Genomic DNA, 12,512 nt, shown 5'->3' on the forward strand with positions numbered 1-12,512 from the left:
CTAATTTTTTTTTTTTGTACCTTTTTACTTTTTTACCAGGGGGGACATCACTGTATAGTGACAGATCGCTGATCTGACACTTTGCAGAGCCCTGTGTCAGATCAGCGATCTGGGGTGCCCTGCTCCTTGCTTACCAGCGCCTGCTCTGGACCCGGAAGTAGTCCCTGCAGGACCCGGAAGTAGCCCCACGGCCATTTTGGATTCGGGGCCTGCAGGGAGGAGACGCTCGGTACAAGGTGAGCACATCGCCTTGTACCGATCGTCTCAGGGAAGCACGCAGGGAGCCCCCTCCCTGCGCAATGCTTCCCTATGCCCCCGGAACACTGTGATCATGTTTGATCGTGGTGTGCCTGGGGTTAATGTGTCGGGAGCGGTCCGTGACATAGTGCCGGATGTCAGCTGTGATAGTCAGCTGACAACCGGCCGCGATCGGCCGCGCGGCCAATCGCATATGATGTACTATCCCGTCACTGGGAATTAAGTCCCAGGTCACCTTGACAGGATAGTACGTCATATGGGATTAAAGGGTTAATTTTCTATTTTGCATCTGTGCTCGCTAAGAAAGCAATTGTAACATCAACTGATCTTCACATTGCTATCAAAGGAATAATAGAATCCACACTGTCTATAAACAGAGAGATGGCGAGGGAACACTTAGCTAATTTAAATGAATTTAAATCTCCTGGTCCAGATGAATTACATCCTAGGATACTGAAAGAGTTAGAATAGGATATTGTAGAACCACTAGCCGGAATCTTTGAAAAATCCTGGGGAACGAGAGAAGTCAATGAAGATTGGAGAAGGGCAAATGTCCCTATCCTCAAAAAAGGAAAGAAAATGGAGCCCATACCTGGACCCGTTGAAGCATCTGATTGACGCAAAACGACCATCGTCCACCACTGCACCTGCTCTCCTGCATCCATGTACTACTTGTATTGAATAAAGAAAGGATTGTTTTACTGCATCACGGAATGCCACCTATTTTTTCCTCTTTGGCCTGGACTTTGTACAATGCTGATCGTTTCAGGTGTGGCACTGGGGATTTTGCAATCTGTACATTGCTGGTCCACCTAATAAGCTTGAAAAGGTATGTTATAAGTTGTTGATTGGTTCTGGTTTTCCTTATTTTCCATTTTTTAAAAATCCTGGATAACAGGAGAAGTCGCAGAAGATTGGAGAAGGGCAAATGTTGTCCCTATCTTCAAAAAAGGAAAGAAAATGGAGCCAGAAAATTACAGGCCAGTGAGCCTTTCTATACAAGGAAAGATCTTTGAATAAATTATTAAACATGTATGTAAGTATTTGGATAAAAATACAGAAATTAACCAGAGCCAGCATGGGTTTGTAGCAAACAAGTCATGCCAGACTGATCTAATTTCCTTCTATGATGGAATCACTGACTGGGTGGATCAGGGAAATGTAGTAGTATATATCGACTTCAGCAAAGTATCTCATACTATCCTTATTAAAAAAAGATCACGTATGGGATTATCAAGGCTACGGTTAGGCGGATTCGAAACTGGCTCACTGATGGTACTCAAAGAGTGGTGATAAATGGTTGCATATCCAATTGGAAGAGTGTTTCAAGTGGGGTACCACAAGGCTCTGTCCTGGTCCCAGTGTTATTCAACATTTTTTGAAAGGAACTGAAGGTAAACTAATCAAATTTGCAGCCGATGCAAAGCTAGGAGGAAAAGGGAAAACTAGAGAAGACCGAGAAATGATTCAGAAGGATCTAGATAAGCTTGCAGTCTGTGATCTATTAGTATACCCAATTATTTTTCACACGTGCTGTTGCTTAGATTCTGTAGATGTAATTTTCGTTTTTCTTACCTAGATGTAGAATCTTGTATTTCTCCCTCTTAAATATCATTTTAATATAAAAACTGGAGAATATTGAGTATAATGGTTAAAACAGTAAATTTGTGTTAATGAACCAAATGGTCATGTTAAAAATGTAAAGCTAAAAAAGCCTGGTATTTTTAATTAGTGCTGGTTCTTATCTGCCCAATTAAATGTAGGCTCATATCCCGAGAGAAGCATGTTTGATAAATATTAGGTTAGGTACCCATCTAAGAAAGGTCACCTTGCCATGGTTGATGGGCACACATGAATCGGCCAATTTATGCGCTAAGAACCTTCATTTTTGTAAGTATATTCTATTTAGCAATAATGCTATTTTTCCAGAAAATGAAGGATTTCTCCCAGAAGATTATTGCAATTGCACATCTTTTGTTATGCACATATTTGTTTCCTTTGAGTGTATTGGAACAAGGCAAATTGTACATACTGTAATTTTACACAAACCCCCATAATGGGCCAGACAAAATTGTTGGCGCCCTTAACTTAACTTTTGGTTGCACACCCTTTGGAATAGATAACTGCAATCAATTGCTTCCTATAGCTATCAACAATCTTCTCACATTCCTCAGCTGGAGTTTAGGACCACTCTTCCTTTGCAAACTGTTCCAGGTCTCTCATACGTGAAGGCACCTTCACCCAACAGCAATTTTAAGATCTCTCTGCAGGTGTTCAATGGGATTTAGATCCCGAATCATTGCTGGCCATTTCAGAACTCTCCAGCGCTTTGTTTCCATCCATTTATTGGGGCTTCTTAATGTGTGCGTGGAATCATTGTCCTGTTGGAAGACCCATGACCTAGGACGCAAACCCAGCTTTCTGACACTGTGCACTACATTGCCACCCAAAATCCATTAGTAATCTTCAGATTTCATGATGCCTTGCACAAAGTCAAGTCACCCAGTGCCAGAAGTAGCGAAACAACCCCAAACCATCTTTGAACCTTCACCATATTTGACTGTAGGTATTGTGCTCTTTTCTTTGTAGGCCTCATTCCATTTTTGATAAACACTGTAATGACGTGCTTTACTATAAAGTTGTATATGGGTCTCATCTGTCCACAAGACGCGTTCTCATGCACATATTGGCAAATTGCAGTCTAGCTTTTTTATGTCTCTGTGTCAGCAGTGGAGTCCTCCTGGGTCTCCTGCCATAGCGTTTCATTTAATTCAAATGTCAATGTAAAGTTTGCACCTACAATGATGCACCCTGTGCCTGGAGGACAGCTTGAATTTCTTTGGAACTTGATTGGGGTTACTTATCCACCATCTGGACTATCCTGCGTTGTAACCTTTCATCAATTTTTCTCTGCTGTCCACATTCAGGGACATACTGTAAGTTACAATGTCATGGATAGTAAACTTCTTGGTTATGTTGCGCACTGTGGACAAAGGAACATCAAGATCTCTGGAGATGGACTTGTAACCTTGAGAATGTTGATATTGTTGAACAATTTTGGTTCTCAAGTCCTCAGACAGTTCTCTTATCCTCTTTCTGTTCTCCATGCTTAATTTAGCACACACAGACACACAATGCAAAGATTGAGTTAACTTCTCCCCTTTTTATGTGATTTCAGGTGTGATGCTTGCATTGCCCACGCCTGTTATTTGCAGCAGGTGAGTTTGAACGAGCATCGCGTGCTTGAAACAAAGTTGTTTACTCACAGTTTTGTCGGGGCCATCGTTGGGGTTTTTGTGTATAATTGTGTCCAATTGGATTTTTTCTCTTTTTTTTTGTTGTTCCAATACACACAAAGGAAATAAACATGTGTATAACAAAACATGTGTAATTGCAATAATTTTTCTGTGGAAAATACTTCATTTTCTGGAGTTATTTCAAGGGTGCCAACTAGTGATAAGCACGGTTGGATAATGTGTTATCCCAGCATGCTCGGGTGCTAACTGAGTGTCTTCAGCGTGTTCGAAAAATATGTCTGAATCCCTACGGCTGCATGTCTCACGGCTGTTCGACCACAGCAGCACATGCAGGGATTGCCTGTTTGTAGATAGATAGATACAGTAAATAGATAAGATAGATAGATAATAGAAAGATAGATAGATAGATAATAGATATATGGATAGATATATAATAGATAGATAATAGATAGATGGATAGATAATAGATAGATAATAGATAGATGGATAGATAATAGATAGATAGATAGATGGATAGATCATAGATAGATAGATAGATAGATAGATAGATAGATAGATAGATAATAGATAGATAATAGATAGATAGATAGATAATAGATAGATAATAGATAGATAGATAGATAATAGATAGATAGATAGATAGATAATAGATAATAGATAGATAATAGATAGATAGATAGATAGATAGATAGATAGATAGATAAGAGATAGATAGATAGATAGATAAGAGATAGATAGATAGATAGATAGATAGATAGATAGATAGATAGATAATAGATAGATAATAGATAGATAGATAATAGATAGATAATAGATAGATAGATAGATAGATAGATAATAGATAAATGGATAGATAGATAATCTATATATATAATTGCCTAAGGGTTTTTCCGTCTGTCTGTCTGTCTGTCTGTCTGTCCTGGAAATCCCGGCTCTCTGATTGGTCGAGGCCGCCAGGCCTCGACCAATCAGCGACGAGCACAGCGACGATGATGTCATAAAGGACGTAGATATCCCGCGTCTCTGATTGGTCGAGGCCAGGATTGGCCTCGACCAATCAGCAACGGGCACAGCGACGATGATGTCATAATGGTTGCCATGGCGACGATGTCATAAAGGTCGCCTCAACCAATCAGCGACGGGCACAGTCTGCCGCAAATTCTGGAATCATCATTATCCATATACTACGGGGACATGCATATTCTAGAATACCCGATGTGTTAGAATCGGGCCACAATCTAGTAGATAGATAAATAGATAGATAGATAGATAGATGGATAGATAACAGATAGATAATAGATAGATAATAGATAGATGGATAGATAGATAGATAGATAGATAGATAGATAGATAGATAGATAGATAGATAGATAGATAGATAACAGATAGATAATAGATAGATGATAGATAGATGATAGATAGATAGATAGATAGATAGATAGATAGATAATAGATGATAGATAATAGATAGATGGATATATAGATAATAGATAATAGATACAGTAGATAGAAAATAAATAGATAAATGAGAGAATGTAATTAGATGGGTATAGATGGATAGATAAATAAGTATATAGTATATGATGACATAAAGCCAATTATCAGCCAAGGGAACCTGTGATGAAGACTAAGGCCAATACGCGTGTCAGGGCCTCGCGCCATTCCAGCAGGAGGAGATGGATACAGCTTTTTGCACTTATCTATCATATATTTGGCACTGATGCACGGACTTTTGCCTTTCAGCCTCTTACCCACTTTATATATTCACACTATTGCACTTACTTCGTCTCCTCCTGCTGTTTTGTGCTTCCTCTTGTCTGTACTCATTGTGCCTTTTTTAACCCCGTGACCTGCCAGGTAGAGGTAGATCCTTCTTTTGTCCTCTAGGTGGCGCACTTTGCTATCTATTGAAACCCAAGATTGAGTTCAGGGTGAAAATGGCAAATGATCACATGGTGAAAATCAATTTGGAATTGATACATAAAGAAATTCGCTTCCTGAGATGCACCTAATGTTTGTTACTAGAACCTCACGCTACAGGGCATTTCTGGGAAATGATCAGTTTTATAAAAGCGCACGTACAGTTGCTCCTGAACATAAAACAAATGACTAATCATATCCCATGCATTTTAAAAAATCAGAGAAAACTCACAATTCTTAAATTATAAACTTTTGCTACATAAAACATAAATGCTCAATAGCTGAGCATCGCATCTCTGGGGCCCCATGGGTCTATGAATATTTTGCAAGATTAACCAACGCAGCAATCTTCCTTGGCTATTTTTATAAATTCTATAAGCTCTGACAGCAAAAACATATTTTGGGGGCAATTATGATGTAAATTTATGATAGATCAACTTAAAAATGGATCTGTCACTGGATTTCAAAAGACAAACTGCACACAAATTGCAATAGATCTCTTAGACCTGATGAGGCCAGTGTACTTACTATGAAATTGGATGCCAGAAAAGGCATGCACTCCATTTCAGAAAGATTCCCTGTCTAACAAATTATTTTTTAGATGCAGTAGTGTCCCCTTCCCTTCATAGCTCTCGCTACTTTGTCAGAGTTGGTGGTGAGAACGCCCAAAGCTGCAAAAATTTTAGCACAGCCTCAGGTATATTATGCTGCTCTCAGATTACATTCCAAAAACCTGCTGACAGATTCTCTTTAAACATGAATTCAACTTTACATACAGTGGTGCTTGAAAGTTGGTGAACCCATCAGAAAAGTCTATATTTCTGTATAGATTTGATCTAAAACTGCATCCCATTTTTCACCCATGTCCTACGAGTACTTTTTGGAGAGCAGTGGCTTTTTCCTTGTGGTCCCAACATGCTCACCATTGCTGGTCAGTGCCCTTCTGATCTAGGACTCATGAACATTAATATTAGCTAATGTGAGAGAGGCCTTTAGTTGTTTATAGGGAACCTTGGGTATCTTTGTGACCTCACTGACTATTATAAGCCTTGCCGCTCTTGAGGAGGGTATTATTGGTCTTGATTTTTTCTTCATTTGCTCACAATGCATCTGACTGTAGACTGATGGAGTCTAAACTCTTTAGAGATGTTTTTGTAGCGTTTTTTTTCAGACTGATAAGCATCAACAATTTTTGCTCTGGGGCCCTCAGAAATCTAATTTTTTCAGGCAACTATGCACTTTCACAAAAGTGTTGTGAACATCAGAAATTAGTAGATCCCTGTTCTTTAAATAAAACAGGTCACCCACTCTGAGTAAAACAGGTCATCCCATTGATTGAAAACATCAGACTCTAATTTCGCCTTCAAATTATCTGCTAATCCTAAAGGCTCACATACCTTTTCTACTCACAGATGTGATATTGGATCATTTGTCTTATTTTGTTTTTTTTAATCTAATATTTTTGAGTGATTCCTTTGGTTTTGTTCCTCGGCTTCTTTTAGGACTTGTGTGAACATCTGATGCAGTTTTAAAGTCAAATTTACGCAGAAATGTGTAAAATTCTGAAGGGTTCACAAACTTTACAGCACAACTGCAATATATTACATATCAGTGTATTTCATGTATAACTTTACTGTGAATTCGATGTTAGCAATTCAGTTATGATAAGCTCCTATTATTTCCCAATAGGATGGAGAATGGATGTGGAAAATATTATTTTAGAATTTAAAATAAAGAAAAATTACTACTATGAAATTCACTGAATCAGAAATGAAAGAAAAAAAGCATTAATAAAATGTTTAAATATTCACTCCCATCAAAGTTTTTAACCTCTTAATATATTGCAATCAACATTTACGCAGCACTGTGTACTTACAATTGCTCATTTTACCCTTCTACCCAGTTAATTATTCATTTAGCCATTAGGTCTATCACATCACACGTTTAAATAATGGCTAGCTGAATCCTCCTAAGCTCTATGAAGATGTAAGGAGGTGAAGCACAAGAAGAGTCAGGGGCCGGTTACCTTCTCGGCTCTGTGCCTGGAACCATTGAGCTGTGCTACAGGTTCCCCAGGGAGCAGACTTAGAGACTGGGACAGGAAGGAAGCCGGGCAGAGAGCGGGAAAGGCACGCGTGCAAGGAGCAGAGCAGCGTGAGCAGCGGTCAGAGCAGGGTGCAGCTGTGCTCCGGGAGAGAGAGAGATTGCTCCCGGTCAGAGGACAAATACAGGGAGATTGCCCAGACAGACTGCATCTTGTGAGTACCTGAAAGCGGACTCTGCTGTGACTGGAGAGGGGCGCTTTGAGACCCATGTAGAGACATTGGCCCGTGTAGAGACTGCGACCTCCTGGTACCCACGGTATCAGTACAGAGACTGTGACCCCTGGTACCCACGGTATCGGTGCAGAGCCCCTGATTCCTGGTGAGAGACTTAATAATAGACTGACCATCGTTTTCCCGGGATAGGCTGTGCTGTAAAAGCTAAAGACTCAGAGCCTGTGCATATCACATTAACTCACGAAACCCCCAGGCAGCAGGCTCCTAGAGACTACTCAGCCCACGCACGGACAACAGAGGGACGACAAGTGCCACTGTTTCTCGGCGCCCACATTGGAAAAGACGACCCTTCAATCAAGTCCTCATCAGACTGATAAGTGTTCTTTTCTCAAGAAAATCCTGCTTACTTCTGTTACACTGTTTGACTCCCATATTTTTGCACTGTTTTATTGCTAGTTATATTCCATTGCTTCCTCCCTGTGTGGAGAACATCATTCCTGTTATTAAACCCCTCAACTGTTGGTCTGTCTGTTCCGTGGTGACATACTCAGTACCTGCATACTATTACATAGAAACCGGAAGTTTATTTCTGCATATTCCTGCATGAGTCAGCATTAGAACTACAATTCTACAACACTGCAAAGTCCCTGGCAGAGTCCAGCTCCAACTCCTCTTCCAACTCCTGATCCAACTGCTCCACCCCTCCTCCCTGCCTGGGACTTTGCAGGGAAGTAGAAATTGTACTTCTAATGATGACTCATGCAGGAAAAAGAGACTTTCTGTTTCTACAAAGAGCTTAGAAAGATTCAGTTAGTCTATTTTTAATCACATGATGTCATAGACCTAATGGAAAAGAGAAAAGTTAGCCTGGTAGAAAAGCAATATGAGCAATTATAAGTGCACAGTGCTATATAATATGATGACTGCAATATAATAAGAGGATAAAACTTTGATGGGAGGAGGAGGAGTGCTTCTTTAATAAAAAAAAAAGGTATGAATAATTTTGCATCCAAATATTTTCTTGCTCCATTGCATCTAAAGTAAAGAGTAAAGCAGATAAACTATAGGTGGTGACTTGTAGAACAGTCCTTCTGACCAGCACATGTATCTTCCTGGGTAGTAATGATGCGCCCTCCCTATCTGTGGTGGGCAGGACTCGTGCTCCCTGCCCGCAGTAGGGCTCGTGGTACACCATCCCAGCATAGCAGACTACAAATTTGTCTTTCTTTACCTTTGCTATTGGTTATCCTGAGATGAATTGCCTAAATTGAACATTAAATATAAAAACCATGACACTCTGTGGAGAGATGTTTCTATATGTGGCCACCTGGTGACATTAATGAGCATTGCTAGCATGTTCTATCATGGGAAATTGAAGTTCATAAATCATTCTTTTCAGGTGACTTTTTATTATTATTATTATTATTATTTATTTATTTAGCACTATTAATTCCATGGTGCTGTACATGAGAAAGGGGTTACATACAGAGTTATAGATATCGTTTACAGTAAACAAATTTACAGTGACAGACTGGTACAGAGGGGAGAGGACCCTGTCCTTGCGGACTTACATTCTACGGGATAATGGGCAGGAGACAGAAGCTCCGGTGGTGGTGAGGCGGCAGCTCTGGTGGTGGTGAGGTGGCAGCTTGGGTGGTTGGTGAGGCTGCAGCTTTGGTGGTGGTGAGGCGGTAGCTTAGGTGGTGGTGAGGGGGCAACTCGGGTGGTGGTGAGGCGGCAGCTCGGGTGGTGGTGAGGCGGCAGCTCAGGTGGTGGTGAGGCGGCAGCTCGGGTGGTGGTGAGGCGGCAGCTCGGGTGGTGGTGAAGCGGCAGCTGTGGTGGTGAGGTGGCAGCTTTGGTGGTGGTGAGGTGGCAGCTCTGGTGGTGGTGAGGCGGCAGCTCTGGTGCTGGTGAGGCAGCAGCTTTGGTGATGGTGAGGCGGCAGCTCTGGTGGTGGCGAGGCGGCAGCTCTGGTGGTGGTGAGGCGGCAGCTCGGGTAGAGGGTGAGGCGGTAGCTTTGGTGGTGGTGAGGTGGCAGCTCGGGTGGTGGTGAGGCAGCAGCTTTGGTGGTGGTGTGGCGGTAGCTTAGGTGGTGGTGAGGAGGCAGCTCGGGTGGTGGTGAGGTGGCAGCTTTGGTGGTGGTAAGGTGGCAGCTCTGGTGGTGGTGAGGCGGCAGCTCTGGTGTTGGTGAGGCGGCAGCTCGGGTGGTTGATGAGGCAGCAGCTCTGGTGGTGGTGAGGTGGCAGCTCGGGTGGTGGTGGGGCAGCTTAGGTGGTGGTGAGGGGGCAGCTCGGGTGGTGGTGAGGCAGCAGCTCGGGTGGTGGTGGGGCTAGAAATAGCATGAGGAATAACACTATTTCCAGCTATTTTATGATTTGTATCCTGCATTTTTCACCATTTTCCCTCTCCGTGACTTGATCTCTAATTTTTAGTTCTTTCTGACATAGTGGGTAGAGACTAGCTTCTTTGATGTCTCCCATACACAGTACAGACAGAGTGTTGGATTCCTATTTTTCTGTGTCTATGATGCAGCACCCAGGCAGGAGCAGTACTAAATGGATATTATACAGCAGTACTAAGCGGTGCAGATGTGACTCCAGCACTGAAGTAAAATTCATTTGCTGAAAGCTACAGCACGATCTGTCTGTGTCTCCCTGGTCCTCTCTCCATAGAGTAGGTGAAATGTGACACTTCTCTGTGTTGGCAGTCAGTTTTGCTTTGACCAAGAAGGATTTGATATGTTTGTTTTTTTTTATAGTGAATGATGAGTTCTGGAGGAAGAGGGAAAGAAGTGGCTCATAAGTGGAGAAAGAAGCCGGTTTCTCGGATAACTACATATATTGCAAAGTTTCTTATATTCACCTTTACTTTTTAATGCAAAGATTGATGAAAATTTGAGCATGTATTAGTATAATATGCGGGCATACATATTCCTAATGACTGGCTGACATGGAAGCTCTCTTTCTGCACCTCTCATCAACTTTCCCCGCAGCTTTGCAATTTATTAATCCATCTTGGGTATGTGTGAAGCAGATGAATGGTAGTAATGCTGAAGGTAGGTAACAGGGTGTTGATACTTTAACATATGCCAGAGATAATGAGCCCACCCTTTGTGTTTTAATGACCAGCCCTGGATGAAGTGAAAACACTGAAAACAGGGAAGCAGCTGTTTCTCCGAATTGTGTTTATGTACCACGGAGGTCATAGCTCTGCCTGATCTGACATTAAGAGAGACTACTTCCAGAAGCTGGCAAGGCCCTGTCTGTACTCCTGAATTATGGCCCATTCAGATGACTGTGAGAAAGGGGTAAAGTGCTGGCAGCCCTATTACCAAGCGACTCCAGGATTAACACAAGTGGTCTCAAATGTACAAACACAGGAAACCTGATGGAGATAGAAATGGTATTGTTTAGGAAAAAAAATGTCCAAATATTCTTACACTGTTTGTAAAGTCCAATAATTAAGGCTGATCTTTCACAAGACTATACAATACAAAGCACACACATTATTAAAAAAATATACAACCTGATGAGGCCGGTGTACTTACTTTGATAATATATGGCCTCATAAACTGCTCATTTGAATAAAAGTCAGGACATTTAAAAAAAAAAAACAAATTTCACAATTATTCCGGCATAGTTTTCAATGTAAGTACACCAGCCTCATCAGGATCTATTAAATAATAAGATATGTGATTAATACTGTGAAATCTATTTTTTTTCCACATTTTGTATAGTGACTGTGAAAATGCAAGAACCAGGAATTGGAAGAAAGAGATCCGTCTGAAAAATTATTTACTTAGTTACTGACTGAATAAATTTTAGGAAAGCGATAGATCTTGAAACACCCGGCCAAAGATAAATTATGGGCTTCGGATTTTGAAATGTTAGTTCTATCTCATAGAAAATGGCTACTATTTTATTTCTGATTCAGAACTTTTTAATCTACAGCAAAGACATACATTTACTGGGAAAATTCTGGCTTCTTTCAGCCACCACTAGAGGGGGCTTAGTGCAGACTGTGAAGGATGGCACCAGAGAGATCATGCAGAATCCCACTGCTGCCACCACATATGAAGAACCGCCGCCTCACCACCCTGCCTGACGTGATTGCGTCTGAGGAATCACGTGGTACGCTCTCCTCACTTGTATCAACGTGACGTTCCACAACCACTGGGGACACGTAAGGTTAGCTTGGCACAGTTTTACACAGACACCCATTGTCCACACAGGCCCATGGAGGCATGGGTAAGGAGTGGATGTGGCTCACGCAGTCGCTGACGTGGCAACACACTCGCTCACAACCTTGACAGCCTGAAAGGCCCCTTTCACTACCACCAGTGAAACAGAGTGCTGTCATGTCAGCCCAGTAGGACTACCACCAGTTTGTTGTTAGATGTAAGCCTGGTCCATTAACAAGATAATATTGGGCCAGAAACCAGCCCCAGTAGCATGGAAAGTTAAGCCGAGAACATGGACATGTGGATTTGTGGATCGAAATAAAAGAGCAGCCCAAGATTAAATTATATTTTTAATCTCCTTAAGGGCACGGTAGACAACACACTTTATACACAATGGTTATGCATATACAATGGTCAGATATGCAAATACAAAAAAGTGGTAGTACAAAAGTATAAGCAGATGATAAGAGTCAGTTATCAGTCAGATGGAAGGTGTTTCTAGAATATTATAGAAGGTTTCTTTGGAAACTGTGATTCGGCATGACTCTATATTGCAAGCAAGCCTTTTTCCTCAGCTTAGCTGGCTCAAGGTGTGAGATCTGCTACTCACAGCCTTTT

This window comes from Ranitomeya imitator, chromosome 5 (assembly GCF_032444005.1).
Source record: "Ranitomeya imitator isolate aRanImi1 chromosome 5, aRanImi1.pri, whole genome shotgun sequence".
NCBI classification, from domain to species: domain Eukaryota; kingdom Metazoa; phylum Chordata; class Amphibia; order Anura; family Dendrobatidae; genus Ranitomeya; species Ranitomeya imitator.